Source organism: Gavialis gangeticus, unplaced genomic scaffold (genome assembly GCF_001723915.1).
Source record: "Gavialis gangeticus isolate Ggan-Ray unplaced genomic scaffold, GavGan_comp1, whole genome shotgun sequence".
Classification (NCBI taxonomy): Eukaryota; Metazoa; Chordata; order Crocodylia; family Gavialidae; genus Gavialis; species Gavialis gangeticus.
The window spans coordinates 19,199,484-19,207,352 of record NW_017729033.1 but is presented as its reverse complement, the minus strand read 5'-3'; the positions used below and the strand labels follow the sequence as shown (position 1 = coordinate 19,207,352).

General features: G+C 47.8%; 1 long non-coding RNA gene across 1 annotated transcript in view; it reads right to left on the bottom strand.

The window, feature by feature from the left end:
* Nucleotides 1-218: 218 nt before the first annotated feature.
* The window catches only part of LOC109304148, a 29,820-nt gene continuing 22,169 nt past the window's right edge, over nt 219-7,869 (bottom strand). The window contains exon 2 of the long non-coding RNA XR_002099309.1: nt 219-385. This is a non-coding gene — a long non-coding RNA (uncharacterized LOC109304148). The remainder of the gene's footprint in view (nt 386-7,869) is intronic.

Here is a 7,869-nt window from a genome sequence, read left to right as displayed (position 1 = left end):
CCAGCTGGTTTGACATCCCTAGCGCTGTTTGCTTACCGCAAGCATTTCCATTAGCTCAGGTGACAAACACGGGCCAAGCACTTCCACTTTGGCTCAAGGTCATTTCCACTTTTTCCTGGGGGAGTGAGGCAGGGTTTGCTTTACATGTGACAAAGGGGAGGACAGACAGATAGGGCATACAACAAATTAGGGTTTTCAGCAAATAAGTCTTCCCCCGCTGAGCCTTCCACACATTCTTTAGCTTATTTCTTGCAAGAGTCATGATTTTAAGGAGGGAGTTGAAAGAGAAAAGGACCCTTTGAAGACTTGTTCTGAGATAGCCAGCCACAGGTAGACCCAATCCAGTAATGGTTTCAGTGGGGATGTCATGATCTGCCAACTGTGGCTGAGAGAGAAGGGGAAGACACCAGTAAGAGAAGCCACCAAGCACAAAAATCACTATCATATCCACAGAGGCAGTTCAAGAGATTGCATAATAGCTCCCATTCAATGACCTACCTCTCATATCGAGGGACATTTTCCTTGCTTTTCCGTCCATCCCCTCATTTCACTTATGTGCCTAACTCAGCCATCACTTGGGACCACACTGCTGAATTCCAGCAGGCCCCAGTAGCAAGCATGTGAGCAAGCATAGTAGGACCATGCTTCCCGATGGCCTCTGCCACATTGTCAGCACCTACCTACTACAAACATCAGCTACCATCTACATAGAACTGTTCAACCACAGATTACAACATGCTCTACACAAATGGAGCAGACGCTAATAGCCCTGTGTTGCAGACGGGAAAACAAAGGCACAACACTGACGAGTCCAAAGTAAGGCACTGAGTCTGTGGAAGTAATGAGATCACATGCATTTCCTTCTTGATTCTCATTCTGGTGTCATATGCACTGACCTGCACAACTTCCACATCTAGATTAAATGAAAAGGCCTTCCCTTGGAAGTGGTAGGTTGAAAGGCCAAGATAATAGAATAAGAGCTGGACATGTGCAGAGCAGCAGTCACCACATGAGAAAGGTCATGATTTGTGGAACAGGGATATAAACAGGAAACAAATTTCATGTTACAGATAAGGCAGAGGGAAATAAAAGCTATCTGGGCCCAGAGATTAGAGACTATGAAGATCTGATAGCACTAAGTAAAGACGGGGCATGTGGGAATAATGGACTCATTTGAGAGATTAATAAGGAAAGGCGCATGGTTATAATGCAAGGGCAAGAAGACATTCCTCTCCTGATGATAGAAATTCAGGCAGCTTTTAGATTCTGGTGAGGAGGGTGCAGGGGTTATTCCAAACACATGGACCCAGAATGCCCTGTAGTGTGTGTCCTTCCTGTAAATGTTCCAAGCAAAATGAAAAATTACATGCAAGCCCACTTGAGAACAGGAAAATTGGAAGCATGCAGGTGAGGTTGCCTCCCACCGATTTTTCCTTCACATGGGGATTTGTCAAGATAATTGGGATGCTGTGGACTTCCTTCACTTCCCAGGGCTGACACCTACTTGGACTGCATCCCTGAAGTGATAATTTCATCTTTTTGGAACGATTGTGTGTTTCAGTGCAAATGCACAGAGTGTGTTCCTAGGACCCTTTCTAGTGCACAAACAATGAGCGTTTGAGGCTGTCGGGTAGTCACCGTATACGGGCATGTACACCTACATCCAGTTGGCATTCACTGGCCCCTCAGGGCAGCTACGTCCCTTGTGGTCAATTTGGGTGGGGTCTGGTACCTTTTCTTTTCCCGCCTGCCACGACTTTGATGATAAGACGAGATTTTATGAAAAGGGAGGTGGTGACTACCCATCCCACACCCAGATTGATTGACGGGGCTGCCTCAGTGCCCAGAGATCCAAGAATAGATGCACAGGAAGAACCCACATAAACTCTTTACTTTTGTTCTCTTTATTTCTTTCGAGTTTACTAAATTCTTATGACCTTTGTCCTGCTTATCTTCTGGGCATCATCAAGGTCAGATTCCTGCCCCTTGGGGTGGTTACCCCCCCTTCCAAGGGTCTTCAGCAACTCACTTTCCCTGCTCTGGGCTGCTCTCAATACTTTATATGAGATCTGTGCCAGCTTAATTGACGGCATGCCAGGCTTAATTGGCGGCACGTGCTGCTTAACGAGAAGGGGAATCCCTGCTGGGTCGATCAGCTGGGCACGGTCCTCACAGCTTGGGTTCTCTGCCCGCTCCTGGTCATCTGTGGGGATCCTCCAGGTGTCCGATCCTCTCCATGAGGGACTGCCTAGCCTTGATCTGGGCTCCCTACCTGGCAGGAGAGGCAGCAAGGAAAGCAAGAGCAAGAAGAAAAAAAAAAAGAAAGAAAAAAACCAGTCCACGGCAGACAGTTCGGGCGGATCTGTCACTTGTGCTGCTCCTAAGGTCTTTCCCGGTCAGCCTTCTGCCATCTTGACTCTTCCGCCCTCCTTTTTACTCCCGTGGTAAGGGTGCCACCGCGTCTTCGGGGTCTGACCATGGACTTACCCAGTCTTCCCCGTTTTCACCCTATGCGATCCGTTCTCCGGCCTCTCCCTCCTGCGCTTCTGCTGTCCTTCTCCGCCCTCCTCTGGTTCTGCTCCCGGCCTCCGGATATTGCTCCTGCTGCAGATTGGCACCAATCCGCTTCACCTGACGGGGAGGTGAAGCCGAGCAGGTGTGGATGGGGGCCTCCTGTTGCAGTGTGGACATCTTGACATGTCGTGGTTCACACCCCTGCTTGGGGACACACGCAAGGTGAGTGCCCTCTGGACTTTCACAGAGGCCAGAACCAGACCTAGACAAAAGGTATTAGCAGGACTTTATGCCCAGGGCAAACTGGGATGTAGCATGCATGAATTTGACTGTTATTTCAGTCTCCTTTGTACCAGTTGTATCCATTTATGGACATCACTAAAGTGTTTACCTTGTGCTAGTGGAAACGAAGGCAGAAATAGGGCCTCTATTTTGGTGAAAGAAAGTGAGTGGGCAAGAATGTATTTAAGGGTTGAATGTATTTAAGTCAACAGGTCCTGATGATGTTCATCCTAGGGTATCTAGGGAATTAGCTGGTGTCATAGCAGAGCCGCTGGCACAACTGTTTGAGCACTTGTGGTGCTCAGGACAGGTCCCGGAGGATTGGAAAAGGGCCAGTGTTGTCCCTATTTTTAAGAAGGGGAGGAAGGAGGAACCGGGTAACTATAGGCCGGTTAGTCTCAACTTTATCCTTGGCAAGACCTTTGAGAAAATTGTTAAGCATCACATTTGTAGGGGACCAGCAGGTACAATGATGCTAAGGGGCAATCAGCATGGGTTCATAGCAGGCAGATCCTGCTTGACTAACCTGGTCTCATTTTATGACTGGGTCACAAAATGCTTGGATGAAGGAATAGAGGTAGATATGATTTACTTAGATTTCAAGAAGGCCTTTGACACAGTGTCACACCCAATTCTTATAAATAAACTAAACAGTTGCAGTGTAGGTCATTACACAGTCCGGTGGGTAGGAAATTGGCTTAGGGGACGCACCCAGAGAGTGGTGGTGGACGGGTCAGTTTCTACCTGGAGAAATGTGGGCAGCAGAGTCTCCAAGGCTCTGTCTTGGGACCGGTACCATTCAATATCTTCATTAATGACTTGGACAAGGAAGTAGAAAGCACCCTGTCCAGGTTTGCTGATGACACCAAACTATGGGGAGAGGTACACAAACCAGATGGCAGGGAGCAAATCCAGGCTGATTTGGACAGGCTGGAGAAATGGGCCACACAGAACAAGATGCAGTTTAACAAGGATAAGTGCCATGTGTTGCACCTGGGGAGGAAGAATCATCAACACTCCTACAGCCTGGGAGGGACCATTTTAAGTAGCACAACTGTGGAAAGGGATCTCGGAGTCGTAGCTGACTCCAAAATGAACATGAGTCACCAGCGTGATGATGAAGTAATAAGTAAAGCTAACCGCACCCTTTCTTGCATAAGTAGGGGCATCGCAAACAGGCCTAAGGAGGTGATACTTCCCCTCTATGCGGCATTGGTCAGGCCACAGCTGGAGTACGGCGTCCAGTTTTGGGTACTGCACTTCAGGAGGGATGTGGATGGCCTGGAGAGGGTTCACAGGAGGGCCACTCATCTGGTTAAAGGCCTGCAGAAAAACCCCTATGTGGACTGATTGGGAGACCTGAACCTCTTCAGCCTCCACAAGAGGAGGCTGAGAGGTAATCTCATGACTGCCTACAAACTCATCAGGAGGGGCCAAGAAATAGGGGATACAATGTTTACCCAGGCGCCTGTTGGGGTAACTAGAAACAATGGCCACAAACTGGAAGAGATCAAATTTAGATTAGACATCAGGAAAAATTTTTTTACAGTGAGGGTCACTAAAATATGGGATAGGCTTCCTAGACAGGTGGTGCTGTCCCCTTCCTAGGAGGTGTTTAAAAGGAGATTGGACAAACACCTGGCTGGGGTCATCTGACCCCAGCACTCTTTCCTCCCCAGGGCAGGGGGTCAGACTCGATGATCTAATAGGTCCCTTCTGACCCTAACAACTATGAAACTATGAGTCATCGAGACCTGACCCGGTGATCTTTCTGAGAGACACAAGCCAAAAGGTAATGTTAAGAGCTAGCACAGGTAGCAAACATCATAATAGTACACACATCATGATCCCTATGAACCACAGAACCTTAACATCAAGGAAGAGTAGGGCTGGAAGGGACTTCAGGTTATCTAGTCCAACCTCTGCTCAAGGCAGGATCTGTCCAAACCATCCCAGACAGGTGTTTGTCTAGCCTGTTCTTAAAAACGTTAGGAACACCCCTGACACGCAGCTACTAGGCATAGTGTCCAGGATATCAAAAATACCCTTTAACTTGCCACAGATAGGGCTGGGGGATGAGCAGCGTGTTAAAATATGCTTGCGATGATATCAGACTATCAGCAAAGCAGGATTATTCCAAATCAGGCTGCCCTCCAGTGCTTGGTCCAGCCTTATCTGGAAAGACACACACCAGCATTTAGAGGGATGGGGGCACATGACTTTTGAGGAGAGGCTGAGGGAACTGGGCTTATTTAGTCTGGTGAAGAGAAGACTGAGAGGGTATTTAAATAGCAGGTTTCAACTCCTTAAAAGGTGGCTCCAAAAAGGTTGGAGCTAGACTGTTCTCAGTGGCAGCAGATGACAGAACAAGGAGCAATGGTCTCAAGTTGCAGCAAGGGAAGTTTAGGTTAGATATTAGGAAGACTTTTCTCACTAGGAGGGTAGTAAAACACTGGAGCAGGTTACCCAGAGAGGATGCAGAAGCTCCATCCTTGGAGGTTTTTAAGACCGGCTGGACAAAGCTTTGGCTGGGATGATCTATTTGGGCTCGTCCTGCTTTGAGCAGGGGGTTGCACTAGATGGCCTCCTGAGGTCCCTTCCAACCCTCATTTTCTATGACTCTCTGCCCCGTTTTCACCAGACAGGCTAGTCACTAGCACAGCCCACTGAACAGGGAATGTCTTGGCATTATTTCACCCTAAATGTACTTTTGCTCCTTTTGATTGCACTGCAGGGGAGTTTGCTAGGGAAGCTCTGCTTGGAGAAAGGTGCAGGAAGAGAGAGGCAGCGGATTAAGAGACCCAGAGAAATGGCTGGAAGATATCACAATGCCAGAGCCACTGCCAGCTTTTCCTCTACTTGCATCTCTGAGTTATCTGTCCAGCCAGCAACACTCACCATTGAGGCTGCCACCCAGGTCCTGGTTTGGTGCTGTGGAGACTGCAGCTTTCAGGTTCCTTTCGGTGACAGCCAGGTGGGAAAGTGCCTGTGATGTGAATGTGCTTCCTGGAGGCAAGAGAGCAACAGGAGGAGGTAGTAAGGCTCCAAAGCATCCTCTGTCAGGAGGAGTTCATTGATTCAATGCTGGAGGAGACCACTAGGACTGCGGAGGACAGACTGCCAAATCGTGAGGAAGGCTTTAAACTAGGATTGCCGGGTGATAAGGACCAAGTCTTGGTGTGTGATCTAGATGTGTACTTCTACCAGGAGATGGCAGGGACAGATGGGTGTACAAGGTGTAGGATAGTCCAGTGCCAGGATGATAAGGCTAGAATGGGAACAGCCAAATCAGAACATGATGCAAACCCATGGTACAGGATGACTTAAGATATTCTAATGCTGGAGGAACATAATATGTAATTTGTTTTGACTACTGTATAAAAGGAGAAGTGGAAATTATGGGAACTTGGTGTTAGCCTAGGGGAGCCCATGTGGTGTACCAATACCTTGTCATGAGCATACATAAATTAACACCTTGTTTGTGAGATCACAACTGTGTAGATAATAAGCCAGGCTGAGCCACTGGCACCAGACTGAGCCTGCGGTCATTCTTTAAGACAAGATTGGTGTTGGGATCTACTGGCTGCAACTTCTTGCTGGCACTGAAGTCCTGGAGACTTCAACACTGACACCACATCAATTAAGCACAACAAGGACAGCAATGACAGGTGCCACCCTGCCCTGGTTCTAATAATGTGATCAGCAGGAGAGGATGGAAATGGAGGTATCCATGAGCATTACAGCCAATTCCTTACCCAGATACATACTGGTTCTTACCACTCTCAAGGTGCTGGCAGATTCAGACATTTCCCTACATTACAAAAGGTTTCTCAGTTTGGTTTGGTAGCACCAGTGTCTGTGCTGGAGTTCACACAGGCAACGTAATAAGCAGTTTCCCAAATGCTATAAGTTTTGCCAACAAATGAAGTGTTATGCTGATATAACTCTGCCTGGATTGGGGCTTTTGTTGTGAAATAGCTATTCTGGCATAAGATTCTTTGATACCAGTTGAATTTCAGACACAGGAAGAGACTGTATTGCTAAGACCAGTTGAAGCAGGACAGATACCGTGCCTAGACAAGGCTTTGCATTCTTTTCATGGTTGGAAGATTTTATTCACAACCTTAAAGATTCAAACTTTTATCTCCTTCTCTTTTCTTTTAATGAAAACTTGGATCTGAGAGGAGAGTTTCTGCAGCTGCAGAACTGTGCTATAAATGGGGACCTTGAGCAACAGAAACTTTTCTTGCTGCGTGTCAGACAAAACTGTATCTGAGAAATAATTTTCCATTCAAATTGGCTTCTCTCATCTTCATGGCTCCCAGCCACCAGCATTTACTCTGTGCGAGGGAATTTAAGCAGGTGCTTTTCAGGCTTCTTCATTGCTCACCCAAGCCTCCATGGTGTTCCTAAGTCTACCACTGCCACTGGGATCGGGCCAGTTGGGGCATTTCAGTACAGTCTGTTGGCAAAGTCCTGTGGAGATGAAGCTGCTCAGGAGCTGGAGGCAGAGATTAATTCTGGAAATGCAAGAGGTGCTTCCTCTTCCACAGCCGTCCCTCAACACAGAAATGGTCTCATGGAGAAAAAGCCTTATGGGTAAGGCATCATCCATACAGGAGGCACAACCAGAAATATTCTCAACTCACTCAAGCTCACTTAAATGCATTTGTCCCAAGACCATGTTCTGCTTACACTGTCACACTAAGTCTCCTGTTAATATTGATCCTTAACACTGCTGTGAACCCTGTGATGGAGATGAGGTTGGACCCCCCAGCCCTGGACTGCCTTTGCCCAGCTCCTGGTGGTGTTTTACAGTATGGCAGCTGCTGGGTCAGAACTGGGAATTCTGGTTGACTGGGAATAGCAGACTCCTCCTATTCCTCTTTCCAACTTTGCTCCCTCCTTTAAGGCCCTACCCTCACCCCAGCCATTGAAGAGATGTGGCTGAGGAGAGCACCTTATGCTGCTCAGTCATGCCAGTCTTGGGCAGACCAGAGGTTTGGGCTACAGTCAATAAAGCTAGGCCAGTTTATGCCAGCTGAGAATCTGGCCCATCACAAGAGCCAGCTC